Source organism: Bos indicus, chromosome 13 (assembly GCF_029378745.1).
Source record: "Bos indicus isolate NIAB-ARS_2022 breed Sahiwal x Tharparkar chromosome 13, NIAB-ARS_B.indTharparkar_mat_pri_1.0, whole genome shotgun sequence".
NCBI lineage: Eukaryota > Metazoa > Chordata > Mammalia > Artiodactyla > Bovidae > Bos > Bos indicus.
In genome coordinates, this window is record NC_091772.1 from 3,331,572 (window position 1) to 3,358,921 (window position 27,350).

The window sequence follows — 27,350 nt, forward strand, 5'->3', positions numbered from 1 at the left end:
ACTGAATAGGAATATGCATCAGATATAATGCTAGACCAGATAAATACCTCCTTTATCCTCTTTAAAGAAAAGAGTTTTATAAAAAGGATTTAAGAGGAAGAGGGTGGGAGAAATCAATTGATGCATAAATATCTTCAGTTTGAAATGCCTTTGATTCTTCAGATGAAAGAGTATTCAGTAAGAAGCTAGGAATATGTTTCTGAAGATCATGAGAGAAGGTGGGACTTGGAATATAAAGTGAAAGTGTTAGTTGTGTCTGACTCTTTGTGACCCCATGAACGGTAGCTCACCAGGCTCCTCTGGCCATGGAATTCTCCAGGCAAGAATACTGGAATTGGTTGCCATCTCCTCTTCCAGGGGATCTTCCCAACCCAGGAATCAAAACAGTGTCCTGCATTGCAGGTGGATCCTTTATCACCTGAGCAATCAGGGAAGCCCATACTTTAGAGAATTGTGGGAATAAAAAGAGATCACATGTGTGACAGTGCTTTACAATTTGTACAAATGTGAACAGTTCAATATTCTTCTCTTTGGCTTAGAGTATTAAAGTTTTCATGATGGAGAGTCAGGACATGTTCCATGGGGATATGGAGCTCCTAGAGGGCTTGTCCAGGGCTCAGGGAAATGTCCAGCTTAACGTGCAGGGCACCACAATTTTACTACTTCAAACCAAACGCTGTGGAGAATGAGCAGTCAACAGAGAAGGTAGAGACAGGAGAGAGTGCATGGTAGAGCACTTTAAGAAATGGAATGAGTTGCACAAACCGTCAAGTGAAGTCAGAGGTTAAAAAGAAGGGCAGTCCACTGGATATGAGCAAGAGGTCACTGATGCTATCTGCTGAGATATTAGAGTGCCTTGCCCAGCCTGGTACCTGTTAGCTAGCAGAACTGCACTGCTGTTCATGGCCAACACTAACAGAATGACCCCAGATAGCCTTGCTCCATCCCAGCCATATCCTGAATTATTCAAACCAATCCATCCCCACCTGATTTTCACTGCCAGAGTCCCTGGCTCTTGGAATCAATTCTTATTGAAGATCTCACATCATCCCCTCAAAAACAGTAGCTGACATTGATATTGATATTCTGTTCTGACTTCTGGCTGACTCTCTCAAATATATTTTGAGTGTTTCTTCTGACCTAATTTTTATTTATGCTCCTTATTAGGTATTGATCTCTGAATTCCCTCCTTGATTGAACTTGGCATTCTTTTATTTGGACTGTATTTCTTCTGCTTATCGAAAGTAATCATCTTGCCAGCCTAGATATTGTCTTGAAATTCAGCCCAACCAAACTTATGGTCAGTGATCCATAGACTCATCCCATTAGCAGCATGCTTGCATGCTAAGTCGCTTCAGTCATGTCCAACTCTTTGTGACACTATGGACTGTAGTCCTCTAGGCTCCTATGTCCGTGGGATTCTCCAGACAAGAATACTAGAGTGGGTTGCCATGCCCTCCTCCAGGGAATCTTCCAAAACCTATGGATAGAACTGGTGTCTCTTAGGTCTCCTGCATTGGCACATGGGTTCTTTACCACTAGTGCCACCTGGAAAGCCCATAGCAGATGGAACCATAAAGCTGCTAAAGAAATTAGTAATACACAAGTCATAATATGTTGATGTTACCTGAAAAGGGGGGGTATGGGGGCTAATTTTGTCTGTCAACTTGACTGAGCCACAGGGTACCCAGATATCTGGTCAAACATTTCTCTGAGAGTGTCTTTGGATGAAATTAACATTTAAATCAATAGACTGATGAAGCAGATTGCCCTCCCTAACGTGGTGGGCCTCATCCAATCAGCTAAAGCCCTGAGTAGAACAAAAAGGCTGATTCTCCCCCAAGTAACAGAATTCCTCTTGCCTGGCTTCTTTTAAACTGGGACACTGGCTTTTCCTTGTCTTCAGATTCAAACTGAAACAATGGTTTTCCATGAATCTTGAGCCTGCTGGCTTTTGGTCTAGACCTACACCATCATTGGCTTGGTGTCTTTGATCTCCAGCTTCTTGACTCACCCTGCAGGTCTTGAGACTCATCAACCTCTATCATCATGTGAGCCAAATCCTTATAGTAAATGTCTTTGCCTATATATATATATGTATATATACACACACACATACATATACACATACATATACACACACATACTAGAGAACAAGAAGGGGGAGGGTAGTATGGGGGAGAGAGAATGTATGTCTCTCTCTATATATATTCATTATCTATTGGTTCTGTTTCTCTGAAGAGATACAGATGGAGTAAGTTCAATGGGGCTGGCAGAGTCTGTACTAAAGCACAGTGATTCCAGTCTATACTAAAGCACAAATTCCCACTGTCTCATTTATTAGCTATGGTTAGGTTACTTAATCTCTCTACTCCTCAATTCCCCACTCTGTTTTACTAAAATCCCAATATATTCCAGTGTCAAGCATATAGCAGATAAATGTTGAGTAAATGAATGAACCAATTCAGGTGAAGAAACCAGAGTTGTTAATAGATACATATTTCATTAGCAGCTAATGAAAAAAATCAACCTTTCATATTAAAGCAGAGTTATGTCACTACTTAAAGGAAAAGTTTAAAGTCTCATCAAATTGAGAGATTTATTTTATCATTACTTCACAATTTCCTTTTGAGTTGGTTATAATTTTTGTCCCCATTTTACCTATGAGAGGACCAAGGTACAGAGAGGTTACAGACCTAATAAAACTCTTGAAAGACTTACTAAAGGAATATTGTGATCACTTTCAAATAACCCTTTGAAAGTTTGCTAATTTCAGCTACTATCTTCTCCTTCCTTTTGCCCCTGTCACAGGGTTCTTCCTCCCTGCTTGACCACCTTCATATCTCAGTATGGGAGAGGGTCCTAGGAAGCATTCATGTACAAAAGAGACCTTATAATTTTGATGCATTAAGGACTAGGAGTTTGGAAGCACTCAGCATTTGTCTGGTAAGTACTTCTCTTTCCATCCTACAATGTTGTTCTTAGTAAGGAATGAGGTGTTATTTGAAAATTTGAGGTGCAGTCTTTTTTTTTTCCAACACAGCAACCCAGAAACAGAAACCAGTATCTTTTAGTCCTCCGTCTACCTCTCTGCCTCAGAGGTTTCAGGGAACAATGAGTTTAGATTTAGAATATTACGTTTTCCCCAGCTACTATTAAGTCACTGTCTATAAATGGGGCGGGGGTTGGGGTCAGAGCTGGAAAAATGTATGAAGAAAGCGGCAAGTAAGCCACATGGAAAGGAAACCAAGGAATTAAAACGGTTGATCTGTCAAATTGTATATTCTTGTGCACTCACGATATTTTGAAATATTGTTCATGGGTATGATCTTGGAGAAGAGGGTTCTGAGCTGGGCTAGTTCTAAACTACTTGCAAACTGACTTATAACATGTTATAAAAACTTTTTTATAATTATTCTTTGTGAGAGACAGTGAGAATGAAGCCGCTCAGTCGTGTCTGACTCTTTTCGACTCCATGGACTGTAGCCCACCAGGCTCCTCTGTCCATGGAATTTTCCAAGCAAGAGTACTGGAGTGGGTTGCCATTTCCTTCTCCAGGGGATCTTCCCGACCCAGCAATCAAACCAGGTCTCCCACATTGCAGGCAGACATTTAACCATCTGAGCCACCAGGGAAGTTTGTATCTTGTACCTTACCTGGGAGATATAAACTAAATACCTTACATCTGGAGTTACTGCAAACCAGAACACTTTGGCGCATGGTGTACCAGAAAAAGCTTTCAGAGACTAAATTAGCATAGTGTAAATATCCATCCAGCAGAGCAGGTAATTTTCTCATTACTCATCAAATGAGTTCCTAAGCATTCGTTACTCTACATGTTGGATCTTTGTAGAAATAACTCACAGGCAGCTGAATCATTTCAGAGCAAATTTCCTATCACTTTCCTTCTCTGTATGGCTTAGGCCTTTATGGATCCTGAATAACATAAATATGCTGGTTCCCTACTGGCAAGGATGACTGTGGATTTTTTTTTTAAATCAAGCAAGGAGAAAACCCTAGGTGGGGAAATCTCATTATCATATTAAAATGCATTTAGAGATGTCTGGTTTTCCTGAATAGACTTATATTTATCCAATGTCTATGTTTTCCAAATTTATTCTTTTCTCAGAACAAAATGAAGAACATCTCAAACAGCATCATTTTTAACAGAAGCACAAGAGAATGAGAAATGCTGCCTTCACTCAGCATAATCCTGTAGAGCTTGAGGTATTTTCTGTGATGCTTTGAATCAGTCTGACTCTCTTCTATACTGTGTAATTTTTAAAGATATCAATGTGGGGCATCAGCAGTTGAAAATTCAGAATACCAAGCCAGTCCTCCCCTGTGACTGCCACAGAGCTGTCGCCCACAGGATGCACCTTCATCACTGACGTAGGTACTTTTTCAGTTTTACTATTTTTTAATCTGGAAAATCCCCTACCTCCTCCATTCCTGCACAAAACTTTCTGCCTGAATGACTTTCAGACTGAGGGCCATACACATATTCCGTTTCTTCCCACTGCAGGCTCCCCAACCCCTCAACTTTTATGGGCTAAAAAAAGGTCACATTTAGAGGAAAAAAATTCTGATCATAAAGTGTTTTGCTGTGACATCAGTGCATTTGCCTTCACTTCTCCCAGCCCATTCCAGCTTGCTCTAGAATGAAGGTGACAGCTGTAACTAGGAGTTTCATTGTCAAGTATCTGAGGACCAGGCAGATTCTCTTCTTCTTAACTGTATAAGAATCTTAAATGTTTAATGAAGTAAACACATTTCAGCAACACGTCCTGTTTTCAGAATCCAGCTTTAATAAAAACCCAAACACTATTTGTTAATTATTACTGAAAACATTAATATTTCAAAATACCCTTTGGTCAAGAAGTCTTTAAAGAGACAATAACATCCACTTATTTCAATTAAAGGTATTGCTTATTGAATTCTTACAGTTCTATTCGGTATAAATGTTCCCTTTACAACTCTGCTTCTCTTCTTTGTTTCTGGGATTCATTCTCTCTCTCGCTCTCCTTGTGCATTAAAAACCTAAGCTGGCTCTCATGCCTCAGAGCGGGGTTGTGTGTTGCGGGGGCTGGGGGTGTAAGTTATACGTTGTCCCCCATCCAACCCCCAGACAAGGATTTTCCATCACCTAAAAGGGGCCATCAAATTTTAACACTGCGAGGCACGACTTCTAATCTCATTCTTCCCGGAAAAGTACAAACAGTTCCTCAACCGAGGTCCCCCCTCCCACGCGCTCCCCAGCTTGCCCTCCCCGCGGAGAGTCCCGCAACAGCCTCCCCAACACCTATGAATCATCCGAGAGGCTGCCACCGCGGGACTATTTGCATATGCGCCCTCCACCGCCCCTCCCCTTCTTGGCGCCTAAAGCACACAACAAAGGACAACATTATTGCTTTATGATTATTCTTTTTAATCTCTCCTATGACCAGCACTACTAGCTTCTCTCGCCCACCTCTTGTTTTGAGCATCGGAAGGCCAGCCTCGTCTGGTACCCAGGGTTTGCGCACTGAATGAACCAGCAGAATTTTGTAGCGTCCCAGCATCCTTGAACCTGTAGCTGTTCACATACTACCGGCTCCCCAGAAGCCTAGTCAATCCTATAAGGAATGTACAGCGCCTCTGTGGACTCTTCCTAAGAAGTTCAACATAAAACCCTAGGCTCCGATTGCAAATTCAACCCCAAACAGCGTCATCTATTTTGCCCTCTTCAAACAACTCTCAACTCCAAGCCTTGAACTCAGCATACCCACGCTGGTTGGGTTAACTACCTACTATTCCCTACCCTTTCCCCCAACTCCTTTGAAATCCCTGTGATGATTGCTCTGACGTACTTTAAAATAACGTGTACTAGTCTCTCTCCACAACTGACCACATTAATGCGAACTCCAAGCCCTCGATGCTACTTTGATAAAATGAAGAAATCACTCATAAAAATAGCAACCCACCAGACCATATATGGAGCTGGTGGGGGTTGACAGGGATGCCCCTTCGGACCAGCTTTTTTAGAAAAAGCAAATTGCAGCTGAAATCCCCCACCCTCTTACTCCTCCTCTGCCTTCCCCTTCCGTTTCATGACTCAACCAAAGACTCAACTCAGCAGGGGAAATTTTTTGTATATATATAATCGCATATAGTCCATGTATATGACACATATACATACGGACACACACCTATACAAACAAAACAATATCAGAAGACCAGTCGCAAGATAAATGAATTTGCCTGTGCCTGGGTGTTAAAGTGGAATCATAAGAATAGTCCCGTTCGGGTGTTTATAAAAAACTAAAATACAAAGCTTTGCAGTAAAGCGAGCTGGGAGCTGAGTCAAGCGCTCAGTACCTCGCGGCTCCTCCCCTCCCACCCCCGCCCGCGTCCTCCCCCCGCCCTCCCCTCAACACACTTCCTCCCCGCCCCTCCAGGAGATGGCTATTAAAAGCTGCTGACGTCAAAAGGGACGGCCATCTTTGATGAGGGCAGAGCTCACGTTGCATTGAAGACAAAACCTCGGGGAGGTCAGGTGCTGTCTTTCCTTCCCTCCCTGCTCCGCGGCTCCTCCACACTTGGAACCTGCAGGGGCCGGGCGAACACCACCCTCTGGAGAAGCCAAGGTAAGGAGACCCCCTCCCCAGGTCGTGGTTCTGGCACTGGCTGGCTGCATACCCATAAGGGACCACAGCTGGGCAGACCAAGTGAGCTTGGGTAAATACAAGAATTTGTGCACCCAGGGTGCGGTATTCCGTGTGTACGCGTCCGGCTAGACTCCCGCCTAGGGCTTTATAAAGTATTTTCGAGGTGAGCTGCTTGGGGAAGGGGTGAAAGGGGATAGTGCAGATGGAGCGATGGGGTGGAAGCGCAAGAATACGTACGGAATAACTTACTCTTTTGAAACAGTAGTGGGACCCTCTGTCTCTTCCATTTTGCGATGCAGTTTTCAGAGATGTTTAGGCTGCTGTTTTTTTTTTTTTTTTTCCCCTTCTGTAGATCAAAACAAACCAACCCTGTCGTTCTGACCTTATTATCATGACTGCTGTCGTTAGGGAGGTATTATCCAGGGAAGAATTAGGTAGAAGGCAGGGTGTGGGCGCTGGGAGGCGAAAGAAAGGGGAGTTCCCGCCCCGGGCAAGCTGAGCTGCAGCCGCCACAGCAGCCTCCATGCCCCACAGACTTGATTTATGCCGCCTGCTCCACGTCAACAGCAGGCTGGCGGAAGGCGGGCGGGTAGTGCTGGGTGGGAGGGCTCTGCGGAAGACTGGCGGGGGCGGGGGCGGGGGCTCGGGCTCGCCTCCGGGACTGCGGCGGCCCGCTCTCAGCACCCTGGACAGCAACACCAGGGGACTGCGTTGGCGCCCGCGACCTTTCAGCACCGCGGATAGCGGTCCTGCCACAGCGCTGCATTTACCTGCGGCAGAGACGCCTGGCCAGGGCTAGAGGTTTCAGGCCAAACTGCTTCTCTGAGACTCCGATCTCTCGGATATCCCTAATAGAGCAGGCATAGTAGGTTAAAAGGAAAAAATAAATCCTTCCTACCGGACCCCTCTGCAGGCAATTACCAGTTCCCATCCTTAGCTCCTGCATAGCTTCAGAAAAAAGTCTACTTATGGAAATTTTCTGTGTTACCCTCTCCCTCTCCTTACCCCCGCCTTTTTAAGGTAGAAAACAAACACATTTTTTAAGATCTGTACTTATCTTCCAGTAGGCAATCAGGGGTTTTATTTATTTATTTATTGACACAAAATAGATCTGTCTACAGATCCTAGGTGGTCATGGATAGGGTATATGCAACACGATCTGTTTATAGGAGTGTTATATCTTTTGACATGTATCTATTTGATAAAAAATATGGGGGTAGTTGAACTAAGCAAAATCAACTTCAATAGTGAATCCCTCTTCCTCTCCTTTATCTTTGTGATTAGGCATGAACAGAAGCACATACCCATAAAAATACATCTCTAAGACATATTATGGGTCTTGCAGGGTATAGATTTAACCTCTTTGGCCGTGGTTTCAGAATGAGAGGAAGTGTTTCCTATGGACATTGGTTATTTCAGGATAATTTTCTGATTTTGACAATATTAAGACTGGTTTTCCTCAGGAGAATCCAACTGTGTCCTTCAATGTGATGCAGATGGAAGGACCATGGTGTTAGACTGAAACTGGACTCTGACCTAAAGATCTGTGATTTCCTTTCCAGCACTGCGGGATTTTGCTGAGGCAGTGATAAGTACTTTGATTATTTTCTATTCTGACATTTTGAGCCTCTGAGTGAACAAAAATTGTTACAGGGATATTTCCAGCCATTGGTATGGACAAAAATCAATATAAAATGACCAGGAACAAAACTATGCTCACTGAGTAGTTGTTAAATAAGAGTAACAGCATCATGTGTAAGAATGTAGATACCACACATTAAATAAACGTTAGCATGATCCCTTGAAAAGTCTTAAAATAAGATCTTATATTGGGGCTAGTTAGTCATTAAGTCCAGTCATTTATATGCTGGAGGTGCTCAAATGCCCTATCCATACAGAGAAAGTACTTTTCATTCCTGGCTATTTATTTACTACTGTTTTACAGTTTTTTATGGATAACTATGTGGTTCCATGTAAGTATATATTCAACTGTTGTTGGATACAAATGTAAAATTATTATTTAAGTGTATGTAACTACATAGATGAATTTTATAACTCTGCAGTCTACAGATGAAATAAACAACTGTGTTTTAGTGATGGGAGGAGGGGAGACAAGATGGCTAGGAGTCTTTAAAAATGCTTTGACTCCATGCTGCATGTCCAGACAGCTCTCTGCGTAGTTGCGACAAATGAAAAAGCTCAACGCTTCCGGAATTACGTGCTTGGTCATTAGTAATTACTGCTGGGTTTGTTTGCTAGTGGAAGACTGGGACGGTGGGGCAGAGGTAGAGGACTGCAGTGAAGCTGGCAAAGGGCACAGATCTGGGAGGAAGTGTTGATGTGCACAATTATGGAGCTAATGGCTTACTGAGAAGTTAAACAGAAATGTAATTGAAACATGAATTTTAACATTTACATTATGGATAAGCTTCAGGGGGAAAAAATCAAGATATTTCCTATCTTAAGTTTTAAATTTAAAAAATCCAGGGCAACACAGTGAGAAGAGGCAGAAGCAGATGGATGTAAAGACTTGCCAGGAAACATCAACACAGACCTTCTGATGGTACCTGCCTGTTTGCTCGCTGGAATTTTCTGCTTTACCACCTTGGCATTCAGAACGTGAAACAGTTTGCAATCTTATTAACCGCCCCATGGTAAAATCTGCCAAGAATTCACTGTCTTATTTTCACTTTGTTAAACATGCATGACCACACATGCACAAACACAGTACCAACTGCCCCTGAATTAGATTATATAAAGACACTTCTAAAGTCTTAAGTCTTGACCATCAACCAGAAGACTGAGGTGTCTGCCAGTAGCACCTCTTCTTGTAGCAGGCAGCCTTCAGCAGATCATGTAGGTGTCAGTGATTAGGAGAAATGAGAGATAATTTGAGAGAGAAGTTGGGAAAGAAGATATGAAGGATTAAAAATAGATGAATCTGCTTTTTATATGATGCACTATGAATAAACTTTTTCTCACGTCATGGAACTGATTTACAGCTCTATAAAGGGAAGAAAATTGGTTTTTTCAGCCTCAGTGCTAGATACATTTCTGCAATGTCATCCCTTGTCAGCAGAGACAAACCTGATTGAAAGATATTGATCAATCAGTGAGCACCAGATACATAAATGAACCCCACTGAAGATATAAAATCTCATGCTTATATGGTTTTTGACCTCAATAAGTTTAACATCTAGTATTCTTAATGAAAACAATAAACAACAAACATTTGTAAATAATACCAGAAAGAAAATACAATAAAACAGTAGAAGGAAAATCATGAGGGAGTATATAATTATTTGCTAAGTCAATGTGACCAAAAGTAAGGAATGAAAATTCTTAGGGCAATATTTCAGTGGACTAGAATGGTCTGAGAGAAGAAACAGAAACTAAGCTGGCTTTTGGAGGTTGGAGAGAGGTGGGGGGAAGTCTGCCAAGTAAAAGTTACAGCACAGGTAGAACTACAAGTTAAACAAACTCAAGTTATGCTCAGCAGACCCCAAAAATGCCCATCTATTTGGGTGGAGTGGGAGGCTTGTAAAGGGGAATATGCTAGAACAGTGAGTTAGAGCCATCTATGAAAGGCCTTGAATGCTACACTGAGGAATTAGTGCTTTATCCTTTGAAGATGATTTCTGAGCAGAAGCTGATGTACAAAGTAGCCATGTCTTTTTTTAGCATTTTGGAATTGCTGTTGACCGAATGGAATTAAATTTGCATTCTCTCATAAATAGACAGTGGCAAAGTGTTATCATAAAGGATGATAAATTAAAAAAATAATAACCAGTCCTCATTTAGTCATCTGTTAAGATCACCCTGCATGGAGGGAACGGAGACTCAGATATAGAGAATGGACTTGTAGGAGAAGCAGAGAGTGGGACAAATGGAGAGAGGAGCATTGGCATATATACACTACCATGTGTAAAATGGATAGCCCGGAAGTGGCTGTGTCACGCAGGGAGCCTGCCTGGTGCTCTGGGATGGCCTAGAGTGGTGGGATGGGAGGAGGGGAGGGGAAATATGTGTAATGATGGCCGATTTGCACTGTTGTACAGCAGAAGCCAACATAATACTGTAAAGCAGTTTTCCTCCAATAAAAAAAATAAAAGAAGCCAGATATCTCAAAAAATAATAAATTTTAAGAAAGATCATCCTGCAGTATACACATGGGCTTCTAAGTCCTACCCAGAAGTTAATTGTAAGTTTCAAATTTTAATTATTGACTGGAACAAATTATTCAAGATGAGTGTCTACCAAGAAGGTCGAGAATCGGGTCAGAAATCTGGGGATGAGAGGTATCCAGAAGGTACACTTGAATAATAATCATGTGGAACACTCTTGTGGACTCTCTATGAGTATTCTGCATTGTCAAATACACTAACTGGATAGATGGGGAAAGAGGCCAGGCTTTCTATTCATGTTTCAGGCAGCATGACACATACAACCAGTTCCCAGTGGCCAAAACTGGAGAAAAAAGAAAGGAAGGAATAAAAGATGCTATGATAAAAGTTTGAAAAACTGAGGTAAAGTGGGCAGTATATCATATTTCTTTCCCTACCATCCTAGCATCCTAGCTGAATTTTGCTGATTACTGTCACTCCAGGGCTTGCTTGAGGTCTGAGCTATACCCATTTTGTTTTTAATCTTGTGGTTGCTACTCTCACAGCAGAGCTTCACAATTCCAAATTCTAATGTAACTGCTGAACCTGAAATAGTCCCTGGCTTCATGTGGAAAAATAAATGGCAGTTGCAGATATAGATCTTGTTGCTATTTCAATTCTTGCTCAGAAGTGTCAAGGGACTATTCTCATCTGTTCTTCACCAAAACACTGGCAGGAGAGACATCCTTAGGATAACATGTTGATTTCCAAGTTGACTCCCTGGGGCGAAATTGCAGATAGTGACGTTTGATGCTTTAGAAGGTCAGACTGATGGTTATTAAACTGAGTGCAGAGGGCCTTCCAAGTTATTAAGTAGAAGGGAGGAGATAGAACAGAGCACTGAGGAAACAGAACATGGTGAGTGGAGAAAGTTTTTTAAAAGTAATCTTACAAAAGGAAAGAGGCTTCAGAGAAATTTCCAGAGAATGCTGTCTGCACTTTGAACTCTTCAGAATTACTTTCATTGCTGTAATGATAATAGCTACTTGTTTCTACATAATTTTCTTCACAAGGATCTCAAAGCACTTCACCCAATATAAAATCCAAGCAGTTTCTAATGTCTAAATAAATGATGCAAACCGTAGTCAGTTCATATATGATATTAGTAACATTTAGTAAGCCATAAATCTGAGAACAGAAATACCCAAAGCAGTGACTAATCAGAATAGGTCTGTGGGGGAGAAGACTGAACCTCTAATTCTAAAAGCTTTTACCTGTGCTAGCTCACTGAATCCTCGTAACAGTCCTGTAATCAGGGTACCATTATTATTTCCATTTTACAGAAGAGGAAACTGAGGCAAAGAAAGGCTAAATAACTTGCCTAACATTACAGAGCAGAGCCAGGGTTTAAATGCAGTCTGTGTGATTTCAGAGTCTAAGCTATACACTCTGCGACCTCTTGCATCATCTACATTTTTCATGTTGGCCAAATAGAGCACAGAATATACATGATTTTTTGTTTGTTTGTTTGCAGTATCTTTCCCCTTTCAGTTTGATGGCAGAGCATGATGGCAAGGATGCTTGCTGATCAGGAGCCAGGAGATCTGGATTTAGATCCAAAGCAACTGCTTTTTCTTTTCTTTTTTTGGTAGATTTTTTTTTTAATTTATTTATTATTATTTTTTTTTTACTTTATAATATTGTATTGGTTTTGCCATACATCAACATGAATTTCTTTAAATGAATCATTCAACCACTATTGAATGGTGGAACTGAGTTCCACTTGGAACTCAATTTCTTCATCTACTGAATGACAGAATTGAATGAATGTTTTCCAATATCCTTACCATATTAATGAAGTTAATGAAATCAGTGGTGAAAAGTCTAGGTGGGTGAGTCTGAGCCAGTTTACCTGGTGGTCTCAGAGGTTACTGCCTAATACTGCTTCAGTAACTGACCTGACTGCCTCTCTCAATGTGAGATTAATTATATCCACCGCTCCTCTGCTCCTCAGTGTTTCTCTCTCTTTTTTCCCCCTCAATAATTTCTTTGACATCATCTTTCTGAGGCCTTTCTGGTCAGACTTAAGAAACCTTGACTTTTTTCTCAAAGGCCTAATCTGAGTCATCACTGCTTTGGGGGATCTCCCCTCCTCAATCAGATTTATTGCTGTCTGGCACAGACTGTTTTTTTCAACCTGCCTAAACTTTTTATAATTCTTCTTTCAACCCAACTAACTGTTTTTAAAATTTTATTTCTAAACCCCCTTTTGATCATGTCTTCTGTCTGATTTAAAGCAATTTATTAGCTGCTATATCCTCATTCTTCTTTCTTCTCCTACCTCTTAGAAAAGGGGAGAGAGAAGCTTTTTATAGAGTCTGTGAGATCATAAGTACTTAACAAGCAACATTTTCATATGAACTGAATTACATGATTTAAGTAGCCAGCTCAAAAACTAATAAAATTTGGAGGATGGGGAGAAGGTGGTGAAATAACATTACAAAAAAGTTTCAAGGATGAGGGACTAGGAGAGAAGGAAGCTTTAAAGGCTATGAGATTTAAAGTTCAGAGGTTACAGCTGGCGGTACAATATATGTTAATTAAATTCATAGTCACGTGTGGATTAAATTCACAAGTTCCAGAAAAGCCTTGTTCCCCTTGTTGCTATAACCTCATTCTTACTGCAGACTTCAGCATCTTTCCATCAAAGTAAAGCATGAGGAGATGCTAACTGATTTTCTTACTGCTGACTCACAGAGGTTAGTTTCAGCAGTGATTAACTAACTAATAAGAAGAACAAATCTGTATCCCCAAAAAGAGATGGGGGAAAATCCTATTGAAGTGTTAGTGCTTCCTTTTAAACGCTTAACCACCATTCTGGAGGAACTCAAAGTGAATTAACAATGCTCAGACTGGATTGGTGCTGAATGACAGCTGCGCTAGGTTTGTGAATTGCTTTCTGTGGTTTTGAAAAATAAATTTGATCCTCTTAGTTAGTAAAACAAGCTGAAGTATAATCCCTGTGAAGGGAAAATTAAAACAACTTACTTATCTTTTATTCTATTGTTGGGTTTTTGTTACTGATTTTATTTGGTTCCTATTACCGAAAGGGGCTTCCCTGGTGGCTAGACTGTAAAAATCTGCCTGCAATGTGGGAGACCCAGGTTTGATCCCTAGGTTGAGAAGATCCCCTGGAGAAGGGAATGGCCACCCACTCCAGTATTGTTGCCTGGAATTGTTACCTCCTCCAGGACAGAGGAGTCTGGTGAGCTACAGTCCATGGGTTAGCAAGAGTCAGACACAACTGATCAACTATTGTGTTATATTACCCAGAAATGGCTAATTCTTATATCTTAAATTGAGACTGCACTTTCTGTCCGCTCACCTCATTTTCCAAAATTGTCCATTTCATACTTGAAGAAAAGGTTGTTTTTCTTCTAGAATGGTTCTAGGTTCAACAAAATGCCTATCTTGTCCCAGTTTCTCCATCATTTTCTATATCCAAATGACCCTACTTATAGATTTTGAACTTGAGAGATGATTTTTTATGCCTACAGGCTTGAGTGAGTGGTTTCTGTTCTTTACTGATGACATGTAAGAAAACAAAAGCCTCTCAGCTGCCCCCAGAGGCCAGAGTTTCCCTGGGCTCCTGCCTCATCCCTATTCTAGAGAAATCTCTCAGTGAAGCTTAGAGAGTCCTGCAAGTTGAACAGAATTCCCTTTCCACAGAGAATCTCAAGCCAAATTGCTGATCTCTTTTATTCATGTTCTGTACAGTTTCAAAGAATAGTGACTGACAAATTGTGAAGCAGTATATTTCTTAAATTTCACTGAGGTTGGTCTGACAGCCAGTTAGAGGCAAATCACACTGCAGCATAAACAGAAAGTAGAGGGAAATAAATGCCAGTAAGTCTGCTAGGAAGAACACTGGCAAAAGATTTCAGTATGCAATAGTTCTATCGAGTGAATTTTTTCATTTTCATAGGACAGTCCATTATAACTTCATTATGATACTAGAAAGCAAGATAGTATTCCTGATTTATGCTTGAGAAATTGCTGAATATATGAACTTTTTCCAGTTTCAAAGTGACTATCCCTCTATTCCCTCCTCAAACATAAATAAGCTGTCATTATAGCACTCTTCACTAATTAATTCAACAGATATTTATTGAACGTCTGTCTTGTCCCAGGAAAGCAGTACTGGTTAGTGAAGATAGAGCAGTGAATAAAACATACATGATTCTGCTTTCAGTGTATTTTTGCTGGGCATCCGTTCTTGATGTATTTTTCTTTTAGAAGACACATTTCACATAGACTCCCTTTTAGACTCAAGGACATGAACCCAACTTAGAAAAATATTTGGCTCTCTGTCCAAAATATGCAACTGATTGAAGGTTTCTACTCAGTGATCAGTGTCCATGGAAAGGTTGCCATCATAAGCAAAATGTAAATTAAGAATCATCCTTAGCCATCTAGGAACTTAGGAAATATCTAAGATATTCCTGTGTGCAAATTTGTCTCTATTTGTGTGGCAACAAATTAGGATATCACTAAATTTCCTTTATATTCCTGTTATATTACAGTACCCCAGTCTCTCCCTATATAGACCATTCCCCACCACTCATGGAGAGAATAGGTCAGGCTTCAAGAAACATAGTATTTTCTAGGTCAGAAAACCTAGTCCCAACTATAAAATTCATGGCACAAAGCAAGAATAGAGTGACTGAGAAAAACAGCAACATCTTTTAGGTGACAGTACCTCCCAAGCCAATCCACTCCCCTCCTCTGAAAACTCCCTTAAACAAGTTTCAAAGATTCAGGAACAAACAGAAGAATGTAATGATCTCCCAGCGCTTGCTTTTCAGAATCTACCTCTCCTTACCAATAAGCAATGCTCCCATCTTCCTTATAAGATTTATCACATTGCTTTGTAATTATGTACTTGTGAATTTCTCTACCCTAACAGACTATAAAGGTCTTTGAGACCAAGAGCAGTGTCTTAACCATCTTTGAATCCTCAGCACTTGTAACAATTCCTGTCACACACCAGGTATACAGGAAAAGAATGAGTGAATGGGAATGCCAACTACCCCTTTGCAGCGAATTCTACCACTGTAAGTAATTTCTTCTTTTATTGATCAGATATTATGATCAGAACAACTCAGAAATACAGATTCACCCTAAATGTTGGAATAAAATTATGTCCTAAAGAATTACGTTTGTTCATCCCAACTAGCTGCCAAAAGTTTGGCAAATAATTAATTTTTCTGACCTGCTGTTTTATCACCTATGAGTCAAGAGTTAAAAGGCTAATGAAGAATCAGAAGAATCTCAAGAAAAACCTTACTAAAAGCAGGTTTATATTCAGATATGAAAAACCACTGAAGAATGAAGAATATTGCCTATGAGTGATTTAGGCCAGTTTCACATATAAAGCCAAGCTGTTTAAGATATATAAGCTGTTAAAATTCTTTACTTTTCATTAGGATAGAAAGGATATTTTTGATATTTTTGCTGCCTCTCTTCGCATGTTTCCTGAGACATATAGTCAATGGAGACAGACTGGTGGCTTCAGCTCACTCTTGTTGTTGAGGCCACGTATTTTGCTTGCTTCTGTGATGGAGTGGTGGCCTGGTATATACGAACTCTCCATGTTGAGTTAACTTCTGAGAAAATGTCCTCCAAACACAATAATTTCTAACTTGTCCTTTCAAACATCCAGTGTCCTCTTGCCTAGGAGAGAAAACTAAACTGAGACGTGATGTGGTAAATTAGTCCCATTTATCATCCACCTGCCAATGCAAGACTCAGGTTTGATCTCTAGGTCGGGAAGACCCCCTGGAGAAGGAAATGGCAACCCACTCCAGTATTCGTGCCTGGAAAATCCCGTGGACTGAGAAACCCAGCAGGCTATAGTCCATGGGGTTGCAAGACAGTTGGACATGACTTAGCAACTAAACAACAACAATCGCTAAGAAAAAGCCATTACCAATGGAGCATTGAATTTTGCATCCCCCTCCCCCACCCCTGCCAGTCCTTCTCTTGAAACAAGTCTAAAACCACCGAGCGGTTACTCTGTGCCCTACTTTCCCCAGCTGAGTGAAGGCACCACTTGTTGGCCACCAGACTTGTTGCGTGCCCACAGTACGCTGTGCTAGACCTTGGCATACGTCATCTCATTTAGTTTCCATGGCAACCTTAAAAGCCTTTGGAATTTCTGTCTCTCTGACTGCAAAGCCCATGCTTTTCCCTACCACCTCATAAATTTTCTCATGAGTCGCACACAATACATTGAGATCTTCTTTTAGAAAATGTGCTCTGATGTACAGAACATGAGTCAGCAAAGTCTGAAGAATTCTGTCCTCTGGACGAAAAAGTTCAGGTGAGATATGGTGATGTGTGCTACCTGGAGAAACTCCTTGAGCGCTGAATCAAGCGTCAGAGGGCTGCATACCCAGCCCATCCCTGCCGCTTCCATTATATCACCCTGACCAACTTGCCCAGCTTGGACTGAGCCTCAGTTTTCACATCTGTGTGAAGAAAGCAGTGGCAGCCTTGCATGCGTCTTGTGATGCTATGTGATGCTGAGCTTGTGGAATATTGTTACCTGCCCCAGGGAAAGAAGGAACTGGTGTCATCATGTTCCACTGTCCACCGTTTGCGGCGCCAGACGTCCAGTGTGCTTTATCGCAGGTCACATAAAGGCCATGAGCTTCTCTTCCTCTTTGTAGTGTGGATGTTGCTTACGGAAACAACAGGTCACACCACCACATTATTCTTTTATCTTCAGCAGCATGCATGATAAAATGGAAAAACGTGTCAACAGTCTTTGGTTTTTCTATTTGTGCAAGGATTTTTCAAATGCTTTTGAATAGCACCTCTGCTCTGGGAATGGCTTTGCGAGTCTCAGGATAGCTTTTGGAAATGAAGAAACTTGGGCTATGCTTTATCAAAGCACTGGTCCCCTCTTGCTTAAGGCCTTAAGTGTTACGGCCCTTGAGGAGTTAGAGATGATATGCAAAATTCCCTGCTCTGCTTTAGCTTAAGAAAAAAATTTGCTGTAAGTTAGTGAACTGTTGCTGAAGCTACATCTGTTGGCTTCATTTTGTATTGAGTGTTAATGTTTTTGTTGGGGACCATTGGGCTCCTTATTAAATATTGTACGTGGGCATGTGTGTTTTTGTATATGCACATAATATATAGACAGAGAGGTACAAACACAGACTCTCTTGCAGCCAGCTCCAGGTACAAGATTCCTACATGTGTCACCTCATCAAAACCTTTACCTTTATTCATGAAAACCAATAAATATAAAATCAAATATATAATAGAACAAGTCATGTGAACTGCAAAATGTATGGTCCAGCCTGCATTCACAGAATGATTTCCCTCCAAAGTTGGAAAATGCTCCCAAAGCAATTCTCTATGCAGCAGCGACCTTACATTTTAGGGGAATTCTTGCAAATTGAGACCCACGAAAGGAGGAAGGGCTTCAGAGATAAGTGTACTCAGGCACAGCAAAAATATCTTGGGTCCTGGCTTCCCCCTTATCCCTCCCAAGATGCAGAACATGCTCTCAGAAGATTTGCAGCTTGGAGGAGCAGAAAATGTAACCTCTCTGTGGATAAGAAAAAGAAAAAGCCAAATGGAGGACTGGGCTCTACTTGCTCACTGCCTGTTTCCCATCTTACAAAGCACTTAAGTTGGGTGTTGGAAGGGCAAATAAAGAAAGGAGTGGAAGGAATGGTGGAAACTATCTTCCCAAAGAGTGAAGGTTCCCATTTTAAGGGACGAGGGAGGAATTAATAAGTCTGAGAGGCAGAGAATGGATGCTCCTTCCACACAGCTAATAAGAGAGGAAACTTGAGTTTTCAGATCCCAAGCACAATACTGCTGACCCTCCACAGTCATTGCTCTTTACTCTGGAACATTGGCTCTCAAACTGTCATCTCTGTACCAGCTACATCAGTGTCCCCCGAGTTTGTTAGAAATGCAGCTCTCAGGCCCCATCCCATCCCACTAAGTCTGAAACTTTAGGGATGGGGCAAGAGCCTTCCTGTTTCATCACTTCCAAGTGATTCTGGTACACGCTGCAGTTTGAGAACCAATAGCCTTTAGTAGGCCCTTCAAGTTTTCACCCTGATCTTGAACGGGGTCTGATGAGGATGAGGCATTTCCCCTGTTCTCTGCCACACAAAAGCTGTGCCTAGGTATTTGGAGAGAGAAGTCCTGTCCTGGGCCTCTGGTTAGAAGTGTCCACTCACTCTTCTGACGTAGTTAATAATATATGGATGCTGTTGCCCATCAGAATGAGTTTGAAGGATGAGGAAGACAAATGTCCACAGAATGAAGACAGGGGTCATGGGTGGGGAACGTAGGGCTCCTTTGTTATCTTTTCCCCCCTGCGACAATCTCTGGCTCTTAGATTCTTCCTCCCCAAACTTAGAAAAATTTAACATCTCACCAAATGACAGAGTAGCCCCTTCTTTCTGCAGTTCCAGCCTGCAGCCTCTGAAGGCTACCAGAGAGGAAACAGTACCCACTGTGCAAAGAATAAAGCACTTCTCCATGCCTTTGCTTTGGGCGCTTCAGTAAACTGCAGCTGGTGCAAGAAGGGAGTCTGACCTTTTCCACTCATCCTGCATGTTTTGTTTTCTGCTCTGGATCAGAGCACCAACTGTCCTTAGAAAAAGGATCCTGACAGCTCACATCAGGATCTGTGTGATTTCTGTCCTCAGCTCACATAGAACCGTAGGTTTGAGCTATGGCAGAATGTACAAATGGCATTTAAAAAATAATAATAATAACAAATGACCAGGCTCAGAGCTAAATTATTTACCAGGCCACAGGGTGAGCATTAAGCAGGACTCCTAACTCACAGTTCAGTGCTCCTCTCCGGTCCTGTTCTTCCTTGCCAGTCCTGCCTCAGCTCTTCCAAATTTCCTCTCCACTCAGGAGATGTCTCAATCTGCTGTTCCCCTCAGAGATCTCAGGCTTCAAATGGTGACCCAACATTTATAAAAGCATTTGAGGAACATTTTGATTCTGAGCTGCCAGGTAGAGCATCCTAAAATGATTGGCTATATTGCTTATGTCTATTCGGGTTTTGCACATAACAGAAAAACCCAAATATAAATTATTTAGGCAAAAATGGAGATGAATGGTTGCTCAAAGAATCTGAGTAAATGTTGAACAGCCAAACTATGAGAAGGACAGAGAGGTTGCTGGAATTCAGGAACAACCCAAACCTAGTGTTTAAGCACCTCCAAGGCTCTCCTGCTGCCTCGTGTCAGTGCTTCCTTCTGTACACTGACTGCACTTTCTCTCCTTAAAAAGTCAGTTTCTCCCTCCATATACCAGAAACATGGATGCCTAGTTTGTGCTCCCTGCACATCCACTATTGAAAACGGATGGCCCTCTATTGTCTATTGCCCATGTTAAAAGCCCTCAGAACAGCTCTGGCTGGTGCAGCTTGGGCCAGGTGCCCAGCTTATATCAGTTGATTGTGGGTGTGAACATCATGCAAGATTATGTTTTATGTGCTGGAACCACACAATGCAGTTGAGGGGAGAACCAGGTTCAGGGTTGGTATGATAAGCCGCAGTGTCTCCTACATGCACAGACTTAATTTTTATCAGGTCATTTACCAAATCTGGAGAACCCCATAGACAGAGAAGCCTAGCAAGCTACGGTCCATGGGGTCGCAAGAGGCAGACATGACTTAGTGGCTAAACTAAACCAAACCAAAACCAATATTTAAAGACTTTTTTTTTTTTTTACAAATTGCTTCCCGTGATATGACCTAATTTTTTAACTTCATGACAGCTCTCGAAAGGAAAGTTATTTTAAAAGTAACCATTTTGTGGCTATGCAAACTGAGGCATCAGAAATTTGACTGCCCTGGGAAACATCAGCTACCTACGTAAGTTGGCGACAGTGCCAGCTCAAGGAAAAGGACTGATCAGATGGCTGGTTTTGCTTTTAATCCATGGTTAACAAGCTAATGACCCCAGGCTTAATACTGTCCACAGACTTGCTTTATTGGGTCAATGCTGAGTTTGCAAACACTTTAAATCTGAGTGCCTTAACACAGTATTTCTGTTTCAATTTGCCACAGAGCCTAGCACTAAATGTCTTTATATACCTGCTTCAATTCACACATCTATTATTTTGCCAGCCTGTAAGGGCATTTGAGTTTGTTTCCACTACCTAAAAGTAGTGATTTTCTTGGTGATTCTATGATCCTGCCAGAATCAGATACATCTAGAAGTTTCCTGGGTTATCTTTTCCTAGTCTTCATAGGTGATATCAGTATTTGGAGACTAGATTGGTTGTATTAAATAGGCCAACCAAGTTTGTTTTTGACTTTTAATCTGAATAGAGTTAGCTTTTTTTTTCCCCCACTGATCCTCCTGGCAATCAATCTAAGGAAGTCTTTGGATCCCTTTGCAGGGTGATATGTTTTAATGTATAAGATGAAATACTTAGGATTTCGTAGGAAATCAACTAAAGTATAGCTATCGAAATATTTAAATTGTGGGATAGCAATATATAATCTTTTAAGTATTTAAGTATTAAGTAACAATGTTTGGTCCAATAACTACCATAATTTCAAAGTGGTGCTGAGAATATAATATTCTGAGATATTTTCAACCACTGTAAAGTAATATGAAAACGTCCTAAGATTTCTACTGGCAGCTCATTAGGGTTTGAGCCCTCCCGGTGGTGGGGTGGGAGGAGGCTGATGGAGGGAGCAAGGGGAGTCTACATGCCATCTAGGTACCAGTGACAGCCAGGAGACCCTGAAGCCATTAGTCTTTGTTATGAAACAGTTGACCTTAAAACTTAGTAGTTTGAAACAGCAACCATTTCTGATCACTTACGGGTCTGTGGGTAACCTGGGTGGTTTCTTATTCAGCTAGTAGATTGGCTGGAGTCCTGTTGGTCCATGATGTCCTCACTTCTGTGAATGGTGGTGGGTCCTGGCTCTTGGCTGGGGCAATAGGAGTGACTGGACCACATGTCATCCAAAAACAGCATGAGCGGGCAGGCCGCCATGTTTCGCATTTCCAAGTCCATTGAGGCCACGTTCATTATCGTCCCATTGGCCAAAGTAAGTCACGTGGCCAAACATACAGTGAGTGGGGGAGGGGCCACCCAAGATTGTAAATACCCAGAGGGGAATTATTTCAGCCATTTTTATAAAATTATCAACCACAGCCCCCACCAATCTTGGGAGCATAAGTCACAGAAACCCCTCCACCACCGCAGGCTGGGCTCGAGGCTCTGCCTGTCCATCTAGGGGCTTCCACTAATTTCCACAAAGCAGGGAACTTGGGCATGCATGATTATGACCCTGTCACCCTATAGGCCTCGGTCCCTTCCTCAGCTAGAGTTGGAGCCCTTGGCCTAAGCTTGGACATCCTTGAGTCAGGAAGGCACCTGTAATCTTTTACTGAATCTCTCCAAGGTGGCCAAGAAATCATAGATCCAGATGTCTAGTCAATTCAGGAGGCAAAGGGAAAATTTTCTGCTCTAAACATTGAGGATGAGTAAGCATTTCTGTGCTCCAACTGGAGAAAAACATCAGTTTCTTACTGTTTTGTGATGATGTTCCTTTACCTGAAATTTCACTCGGGCTTGTCTCAGTGAATTTGTATTTGAAGTTTTTTCTTTGTCCTTCCAGAAGTCTCCTCTGTATAAGAAAACCCCGCTTTGTCCTCTAATTGCAAAAGCTCCCCATAACGGTAGAAGCCGCCCTTAGCCAACCCACTATCCAATGAGGGCTTTGGAAATGAGAACCCGAGGGAGGAGGCAGTGGAAAAACCCTGAAAGCTTTTCAGCGGTGCTGCTGCTTCACGGAAAACAAGCCAGATACCTGCATCAGGACCTCGCAGCAGCCCCACCAGAAACTTCATCTTAGCTCTTCTGCAGATAAGCAGGGGACATCTGGCTCACCCCACTTTCTAGTCACGCACTTCCAAAGAGTATCCTGAAACCTGGCTGTTCATTTTTTCAAACCACTTCAGATGGCAGATGACAGGCTCCTGAGGATAAGACCCCAGGCAGAAGAGCTGTCCACTTGTTCAGTCTTGCAGCAGCTTTAGTTTACTGAATCCCCAAAGTGGGAAAAAAAAAAAAAGAAAGAAAAAGGAAAATGCAAAGGCTTCTAAATGTTTTCATCGGAATGCTCTCTTAGGTAGTGTCCTCCTAGAAGCAGAGCCTGGGAGAAGGATGCAGCACTCTATTTGGGAGGTGATCCTAGGAAGCAGGGTGGTGTGCAGGGAGGCTAGCTCAAATGGGAAGGAAGCCAACACAAGGGGCATCAGAGAGCAGAGTGCCGCCTGCAGGGGTTCAGTCCCGGCAGGACCTCTCTCAGAGGGAGCGTACAATATGCCTGAATTGCCCCACATGAAGGGCATGGAATCTGGGGGTACTTATATACCAACTCTCATCCTTAAGTGGCTAAGTGCCACTTGTACCCAGCCCTGCGAGATGCCAAGCTTACTCCCAAGAAGGCAGAAATCCCCGAAGGCACATAGGTGCTTGTCATACATGCTCTTAGAATATAAGGGAGAGGAGAGTACCGAGGTGATATAGGCAGAGAATCAAGAATGACTGCTACAGTTTTGCAAACTGTCATCTCCAGACACCCCAAGCGTCACAGCTGTCTCCAGCTTTGGCACATAGATATTACAACCCTTCATTTATTCAACATGTATTCACTGCACTCCAACTGGGTACCATTTATTCAGCATCTCTGTGCTAGTCACTAAGCTAAGGTTTTTGCATACATCATCTCATTTGATTCCCATGATAACCTACAAGGTATTACTAGTCTCATTTAACAGTTGATAAAACTGAGGTTTAGTAAGTAATTTAAGGTAAGTAAGTTACCTTAGTCTCTTGGCTTGAAAATGGCAGAACTAACATTCTCAACCATGTCTATCTTTAAGTCTAAGCTCTATTCACGGTAACCCCTCTCTGAGGGCAGTGGGCTGTCCCTCTCATCTCCCAGGACCCCCTACCCTGGGTACTGTGACCACTCTCTCTAAGCTCACTACATCTTTGAATCTCTGGATCCTTAAACATTCTCCAGCCCACACCCACCCGTCATCTGTGCTCCCCCATCCAGCATCTGTCAGGCGCTTTGTCTGGTCCTGCTGCTCCTGGTTTCCTACTGAAGGAGTCAGAGAACCATATCTCTGTGGCATCTTGTGATCTTAAGGCTGATTGCACCCATGGGCCCCTAGCAGACAGAATCAAACGGTTTGTTTTTAAGCACCAAACCAAAATGTAAGTCCCACTTTATCGTTGTTAACATTTAAAAAATAAAATGGCATGGGGTGAGGACTGAGAGAGGGAATAATTCTCTCCAGCTTGCCAGCTGGGGAGTGGGAGGGAGGTGGCAGCTCTCGCAGTCCCAGGAAGGATGCTGCAGCAGTCGGCACAGAACGTCAGCCTCCAGGTGGCAAAAAAAAAAAAAAAATAGGAAGGGGAGCATGTGGGGTGCAAAATGATGGTGCACAACTCCATTTTAGAACCCGTATATCTGACTTCATGGGGGCCTTCCTGTCATTTTGGAAAACATTATTGATAGAACATCAGTGCTGCTCTGAAGCCAGTATTGGTGAGTGGCTGAAACTCTCCACCCCTCACCGGACAAAAACAAGATAAAGTTGGCCTTGAAAGAACCCAAACTGGGGGGAGGGAGGGTCTCTGATGAAAAAACGCCCTGGTATAGATCAATGAATGTAAATTTCATGCCATGGGTTCACGGAACCCATTAAATGACATACTCTAAAGTGCTTTAACGGAGATATGGAGATAAAAGCTAGGGCACCTTGGGTCATTCAGGCCTAGTTTGAATCCCATCTAAGACACCAGCTCTAGTTGCTTCTGAACCACTCAATGTGGTGCCCCAGGGATGGGGTTCCATCGTAGAATAATGGAACGTTGAACTGGAGAAAATGTTGAGAAGCCTTCGATTCAACCCCCTCACTCACAAGTAAGGACACTTTGGGACTTTTGTTATGAGTAGAGCTTCCATGCTACGCTGCAGTACCTGTGAGCCTTTCCTAAGTAGAGGTGTGGAGGGAGACAAGAGGGGGCAGAAGCCCTCTGGTCTGGGGGAGGTAGCCTGCAAACCCATAGCAGCCTCTCTAAAACCCAGGTGTAGTTCTTGTCTATTGCTGCATAACACTATTACCGCAACCTTGTGGCATAGAGCACCTCACGGCCCCATGGGTCCTGGGTCTGGGCCCTGAGTGGCACAGAATGTCTCACGGTCTCCTGGGTCCTGGGTCTGGGTGCTGGGTAGCATAGAACACCTCACGGTCCCGTGGGTCCTGGGTCTGGGCGCTGGGTGGCATAGAGCATCTCACGGTCCCATGGGCCCTGGGTCTGGGCGCTGGGTGGCGTAGAGCATCCCACAGTCCTGTGGGTCCTGGGTCTGGGCGCTGGGTGGCATAGAGCATCTCATGGTTCTGTGGGTCCTGGGTCTGGGCGCTGGGTAGCATAGAACATCTCACTGTCCCATGGGTCCTGGGTCTGGGCTCTGAGTGGCATAGAATGTCTCACGGTCTCCTGGGTCCTGGGTCTGGGTGCTGGGTGGCATAGAGCATCTCATGGTTCTGTGGGTCCTGGGTCTGGGCGCTGGGTGGCATAGAGCATCTCATGGTCCCGTGGGCCCTGGGTCTGGGCGCTGGGTGGCGTAGAGCATCCCACAGTCCTGTGGGTCCTGGGTCTGGGCGCTGGGTGGCGTAGAGCATCTCACAGTCCTGTGGGTCCTGGGTCTGGGCACTGGGTGTCATAGAGCATCTCACGGATCCCATGGGTCCTGGGTCTGGGCGCTGAGTAGCATAGAACATCTCATGGTCCCATGGGTCCTGGGTCTGGGCACCGGGTGTCATAGAACATCTCACGGTCCGTGGGTCCTGGGTCTGGACACTGGGTGGCATAGAGCATCTCATGGATCCCATGGGTCCTGGGTCTGGGCGCTGAGTAGCATAGAACATCTCATGGTCCCATGGGTCCTGGGTCTGGGCACTGGGTGTCATAGAACATCTCACGGTCCGTGGGTTCTGGGTCTGGGTACTGGGTAGCTGGGATCTCTGCCTGGGGCCTCACTGGCTGCTGTCCAGGGTCAGCTGGCTACACCTCCTGAGGGCCTCTCCCAGGCATGTTTGGGTGGTTGGCAGGATTCATAGGACTGAGGCTTCGTTCCCTGGCTGGCCAGCCACCAGGAGCCATTCTCAGTTCCTTGCAAGCCCCCTCGCAGGCCCTTTCAGAAAGCTGCAGTCTACTTCTTCAAGGCCAGTGGGAGAATTTCTTCAGGAAGGGCCAACCAGCTCCCTGTTCTAAGGACTTTCCCCTGATTAGGTCAGGCCCACCCCCTAGATGATCTCAAAATCAACTAATTAAGAACCTTAACTACCTCTGCAGAGTCCCTTTACCTCTTCCATTTGACATAACCTAGCCACCGGGTTATGTGTTATCCTGTCACAGTCACAGATGCCCACACCCAGTGCCCAACGGGGGGATTACACACAGAGCTTATGGCAGAATCTTCAGCACTGTCTTTTTTTTTTCCCTGATGTGGACCATTTTTAAAGTTTTTAATGAATTTGTTATAATATCACTTGTGTTTTATGTTTTGGCTTTTTGGCAATAAGGCATGTAGAATCTTAGCTCCCCAACAAGCAATCAAATCCATACCCCCTGCATTGGAAGGCGAAGTCTTAACCGCTGTGCCACCAGGGAAGTCCCTTGAGTGTTGTCTTAGAATCCTGCCCCCACACTGGGGAAAGGCCAGTTCCGTTTCCTATAGCCCTTCAACTGTCCACAGGCTCCTCTCCTGAGGACACCCAGACCCAAATCCATCAGTGGCCTCCCAAACGACCCTATCTCATCAGCTCGGTCTCGCTCTGAACTGGGTAATTTGGTTATTTGCAGCCTGCCTTCCAGCCCGAGTTGGGGCCCCCATGCACTTTTCTGACCTTGATTGCCTCAGTCCACAGTCATTGTTCCAGAAGAGGCAAGGCCTGTGGAGCCCTGGAAGAGAAGGCAGGGGGCTCTGGAGGAATGCCTTTCGGTGTTCGGTGTTCGCCGTTAGCAGCCCTGGGGACTGATGCAAAGGCTTCAGTCTCAGTGTGGGGCCAGCAGTCACGGCAGGAGCCGGGGTCCCTGGTGCGAGCTGTGGAGACGCCTCTGTGAAGCAGCTGTTGGGGGTGGGGAGGACGCCTCTTGGCCTCACTGAGCTTCCGTGGAGCTGAGCAAAAGATCTGGGGCCGCTCACCCTGCTCGAGAGGGGCTGTGAGGGCTGTGGGCCCTCGGTACATGAGTCCCACCAAAGCTGGGGCGCCCCGAGCCAGGAAGAGCAGTGAGGACGTGGCCAGAGAGATGGGGACTGGAACAGACCTCGAGGGGCCAGTCTGACAGAGGAGTGCCATCGCCGCGCAAGGGTGGCCTCTTTTTCTGTGATTTATAGGCTGTCTGGTGACGCCTCCTGGGCCCCGGAGGTCGTCGGTGGGCTTAGATCCCCTCGACGCGGCGTTGGAGCACCAAGCACCGGCGCCTCAGCTCCCCTCCTTCCGTGCAC

At 43.6% G+C, this 27,350-nt stretch overlaps 1 protein-coding gene and 1 long non-coding RNA gene across 3 annotated transcripts in view; one reads left to right on the forward strand and one right to left on the reverse strand.

Moving 5' to 3' along the window:
* Nucleotides 1-7,187, reverse strand: part of LOC139186430 (uncharacterized) — a 161,176-nt gene extending 153,989 nt beyond the window's left edge. Inside the window, exon 1 of the long non-coding RNA XR_011569966.1 lies at nucleotides 6,897-7,187. This is a non-coding gene — a long non-coding RNA (uncharacterized lncRNA). The remainder of the gene's footprint in view (nucleotides 1-6,896) is intronic.
* SNAP25 (synaptosome associated protein 25) overlaps nucleotides 6,474-27,350 on the forward strand; it is an 83,879-nt gene continuing 63,002 nt past the window's right edge. For both annotated transcript variants that reach the window (XM_019973061.2, XM_019973062.2), the window contains exon 1: nucleotides 6,474-6,626. The gene's annotated coding sequence lies outside the window, so the exon portion shown is untranslated. The remainder of the gene's footprint in view (nucleotides 6,627-27,350) is intronic.